General features: G+C 29.5%; 1 long non-coding RNA gene across 1 annotated transcript; it reads right to left on the bottom strand.

Annotated features, from left to right (window-relative positions):
* Window positions 1–4,376: 4,376 nt before the first annotated feature.
* Window positions 4,377–4,923, bottom strand: LOC133821563 (uncharacterized). The gene is made up of 3 exons (XR_009887674.1): window positions 4,680–4,923; window positions 4,551–4,598; window positions 4,377–4,455 (listed from the first exon to the last, which is right to left on the bottom strand). It is a non-coding gene; the product is annotated as an uncharacterized LOC133821563 (long non-coding RNA).
* Between the last annotated feature and the right edge of the window lie 231 nt (window positions 4,924–5,154).

Genomic DNA, 5,154 nt, shown 5'->3' with positions numbered 1-5,154 from the left:
AAAAGGAGTTTGTAGATGGGCACTGGCTTACTCTTCCAGTTTGATATGCATATATTAAAAATTTTAATTATGCCTTTTTCTCTTTTTGATTTTGAAAAAAATATTTGTTTATTACAAAAAAGAAAAACAATTGAGACCCAAATAAATTAGAGCGTGGATTAGTTCACGTGGTTGTTAAAAATATGGTTGACTTTGGAGTTTTGTTCGTAAATAGGTTTCATGTAGGGTAATGAATGAGAGCTTTGATTACCTTGGCATTTTCAATTCAGGTTACATCCGGATACTCATTCAAAACATTATATAATAATATATAGTTTATAGAGGCTATTTTGAGTAGGGGCTTTTGGTACTCACTCTCAGTATTAGTAGTGCAGTATTATCCTTTCTTGTTTGAATTTTCATCTGATATATTGTTACTTACTTGATTCTGCTTTCTTGTGATCTATTGTGCTCTGTGGTGGTGGGTTTGTTTCTTGACTTTGGCTTTTGGTTTTGTGAAGATTTCTTTGGGTCTTCTCCTCTGCTCTCTTTCATTATTTACGGCAGTAAGCTTCCTTTTCTTTTTTTTTCTTTTTTCTGGGCTCTTTCTGAGTTTGTAACTTTGAGTTTTTTTAAGCCTTCACTTTTGTTTGTGATCGAAACTATGGTTAGGGGTCGGTTGATAAGTTTAGAAGTGTTTTGGGTTTTTAGGGTGGTTTTGAGGAGGTCTCTGTTTTTGTTTTGTTGCAAACCTTTTCACTGAATCATTTATAGACTGTTTGATTTCTATGGTGCTCCTTCTGTTCCTGATGACTTTGTTATCTAGGCAAAATTTACAGAACTGTTTATTAGTGTAGAAGACCAACAAAATCATCAGCTTAGCTGATCCTATTGGTCAACTAAGAACACGTATTTACAATATAATAAATGAAGAGTGTAAAAGGAGTAATCAAGGCTTTGTAACCCATTATAGTATTGTTTTCTACTATGATGTGTGCTATGAGATTTTAGAATATGGGGTCACGTTCAATTTCCATCAACCACCTTAATAAGCATGATCAAAACTATGAGTTCACTAAGGTTTCAGTAGGTTCAACTCTGTCACTAGTTAAGTATATGTGTTTGAATAATAGTCGACTTTTGGGTATCAGACTCAGCTAGTAGAATGCTTCCATGGTATAAATTAAAATATTAAAAAACAAAGAGCAGAGAGGTTAAAAAGCATACCTTACCGTGCTCCTTTAATCTTGAAAAATATTCATAAAGTCCAAGCCACTGTCTAGTCCAAGGATCTTGAATCTTGATGACCAACCTCAACGGGTTTTTTCTCAACCCTCCGAGCGAGATCTGGGAGTGTTGATCAAGATTGATGTTATTGATTAAACATGTGTTGTAATAAAGATAAATCTAATTAATATATATCAGACTATCTATCTCCCTTTCTTCTCGACCCCTTCTTGTTCTTCCTTGTTTATTTTTGCAAATTAAACAACCCCAGAACTTCAACCCTTTGTGGCTACCTTGCGGCTGTCGGAAGATGGAGGAGACGGTCGACGGCGTCGCAGAAGACTGGTGGTTCGACGTCGACGACGTCGTGGTGGGCTGGCTAGTGGAGGCTAAACGATTTCGCCTGGAAGGTGGATGCTTACTGTTTCGGCTGGCTGTCGACATTGCCCCTTAAAAAGAATTCCATTTTCCAACAGCGATGCTTTTTAACTGTCGGCATTGCTGCAATACGTTTTTATAAAAAAATATTTAAACAAATATATATATATATATTAATAAAAAAATTATAACTAATAAATTTATATATTAAATTTTTTTACAATATTTTTCCAATTAATAAAACAACTCTTTTTTAACTAATACAAATTTTATAAATGTGTTAAAAAATAATATAGTTAATTTAATTTATAAATATGAAAAGATAATAATATGAAAAATTTAGAACAAAAAATATTCTAGTTTTAAAAGTTTTTAATAATTTTTATAAATATATATATTTACATAATTTAGTTTATTTTTTAAATTATACTATTCATTAATTTTTTTACAATAATTTTCCAATTAATAAAACAACTCTTTTTTAACTAATACAAATTTTATATATAAATATGTTAAAGAATAATAAATTTAAATTTTCATATAAAAATTATTATAAATACAAAAGATAATAATATGAAAAATTTAGAAGCAAAAAAATCTAGTTTAATTTTTTTTTAATAAATACATAATTTTTATAAATATATATTTACATAATTTAGTTTATTTTTAAAATTATACTATTTATTTTTTTTTACAATATTTTTCCAATTAATAAAACAACTCTATTTTAACTAATACAAATTTTATAAATATGTTAAAGAATTATATAGTTAATTTTATAAATATGTTAAAGAATAATAAATTTAAATTTTGATATAAAAATTATTATAAATACAAAAGTAAATAAAAAATTTATAACAAAAAAAATCTAGTTTTAAAAGTTTTTAATAAATACATAATTATTATAAAGATATATTTACATAATTTAGTTTATATTCTTAAAATTATACTATTCATTAATTTGAATTTTGGCGACATTTTATGACTGTCGGCATTGGACTTTTATTAACTGTCAACGTTGGGGTCAATATCGACACATTTTAACTGTCGGTATTGGTCTTGAATTAATTGTCGGCGTTGGGCTCAAGAAAGACACATTTTATTTGTCGGCATTAGTCTAGAATTAACTGTCGGCGATGGGGTCAATAGCGGCACATTTTAACTGTCGGCATTGGTCTCAAATTAACTGTCGGCATTGGGGTCAATAGCGACAGTCAAAAGCAACGGTGACAGTTATTAGCTGTCGGCGTTGGTCTCTATGCCTACAGTTTTTAACTGTCGGTGTAGAGTCCCGCTAAGCAACTACGACAGTCAACAGAGTTGACTGTTGTGGTTGGGTGTCGAGAAAGCACTACAAGAAAAACTGCATTCCATAGCGTTTTTAAAACGCTGTCTTTAACAAACGATAGCGTTATTACAAACGCTATATTATCCCATGTTATTAAAAGTCTGGACCTTTTCATAGCGTTTTTAAATTGTGATGTAAAAATGCTATTGAAAGATATATAATAGCGTTTTAAAAATATAATTAGATGTCAGTCATAGCGTTTTATGTATGTAGTCATTGATTATGTTAAATTGAAAATACTTACTTTTAATAGCGTTTTTCAAATGTTATGCAGAAATGATGTTGAAAGGTATACAATAGCGTTTTTAAAATGTAATTAGTTGTCAACCATAGTGTTTTATGTTTGTAGTATTATTTACTTTTAATAGCGTTTTTAAAACGTTATGTGAAGATATGCAATAGCGTTTTTAAAATGCAATTAATTATAAGTCGTAGCGTTTTATGTTTGTAGTCGTACTTACTGTGAATAGCGTTTTTAAATTGTTATGTAAAGATATACAATAGCGTTTTAAGAATGTAATTAGTTATCAGTCGTAGCGTTTTATGTTTGTAATTATCCTTACTTTTAATAGCATTTTTCAAACGTTATGTAAAGATATGTAATAGCATTTTGAAAATGTAATTAGTAATCAGACATAGCGTTTTTTGTTTGTAATCATCCTTACTTTTAATAGCGTTTCTTTATTGTTATCATTAATCATTTTCCTAACATTTATTAATTGTCATATGAACAATTTCATGGCATAACAAAAACTTTTATATTTTTTTATCTTTTAACATATGAATAATTGCAACAAATGATAAACATATAACACATTAAAAATTATACCTTAACATAAATTCAAATATTCTTAATATGTTCGCTACATAAAGCTAAAATATCAATATCCCAAAAGTACGAGTATATTGCAAGACAAAACACATAAGCAAAAGTTTTAAAACAAACTGATTCATAATTTGTTGATCATGGGCGTCCCTCCAAAATATTACACTTCATTCATTAGTTGTGCACCTGTAAGAGTGAAAAATATATAAAATTAAGAAAACAAATGTAGCCAAAATAGTTGAAAACACATGTTCATTCATTAGTTAATTTTATGCAAAGATACGTACCAAAGATATCTACCAAGAAACAATTGAATTTCATCCATTATGTTCATTTCCTATATATTTTGATGATATAATTAGTTACTACAGCTGATTTGTTGTACTATTTATAAATCATTTTTAAGTTGCATGAAATTTTACCTCATTGTAACTTTATTAGAAGGCCAAGCAACAGTGCAACCAACTGCTTCTTCAATTGTACTCATATGTGATGTTGGTCTCCATAAATATGCAGTAGGTTTCTTAGCAACATCAACCCAAACTCTCATTGCAGTAGGCCCAAGACGAAGATGATGCACCTCACATAAAGGATCACTAGAAGACCATCGACCTTCTGCAACAATTTCTCCACTTCCATTCCAATCAAGTAAATTGCAAGCATTGTTTTCAGGAGTGAACTTCAGATTATTAACACTCTGTTACATGATAAAACATATATTTATTTATAGAAAATATTGATACTTAAAAAATTAAAAGTGAAATGATAGGTAGTAATTAAAATTGTAGTTACCATAGGAGAAGGCATGTGTGACTCCGCTTCACTTGGTTGAGTAAACCCCTACAAGTTGAGAATAATTTAGTCATTTATAATTTTCAATGAATAGAGTAAAATAAACAGAAGTCAATTAATTTAATTTACCTGAATGTTTACACTTTTTGCAATAGTATTAATAAGATTCATCATCTCAGACATTTTATTCTTCATCTCACATTGACTTGATTCCAATTGTGAAATATGGTCATCTCTTGCTCTTAGAATAGCTAACTTTGTATTAGTTACTCCCCTCCCATTAGCTAATGATCTACCATTCTTGTCAGGACCAAATATGATAGTGAGAGCATCTTGTACAGTATTCTGTGTTGTGCATGAATCTGGTTTTTCATTTGCAAGAACTTGTAGCTTCTCCTATAAATCATTTCAAGTTGACTGTTAAATAAGTCTGTGCATACAAATACATATGTTTCTACAAACAAAGGGTAAATTACTTACAATAACTTCAGCAGCTTGTGCATTCACAAGTTCACCATTCTTCTTTGTGTGTGTCTTTAAGAAAGCTTGAACTCTTGTTACAGGTTTTGAGCTTTCCCTACTCTGTATCCAAGTACATTTTTCA

Source organism: Humulus lupulus, chromosome 3, assembly GCF_963169125.1.
Source record: "Humulus lupulus chromosome 3, drHumLupu1.1, whole genome shotgun sequence".
Lineage (NCBI taxonomy): Eukaryota > Viridiplantae > Streptophyta > Magnoliopsida > Rosales > Cannabaceae > Humulus > Humulus lupulus.
Note: the sequence above shows the minus strand (reverse complement) of the source record. Positions and strands in the feature narration are given on the sequence as shown.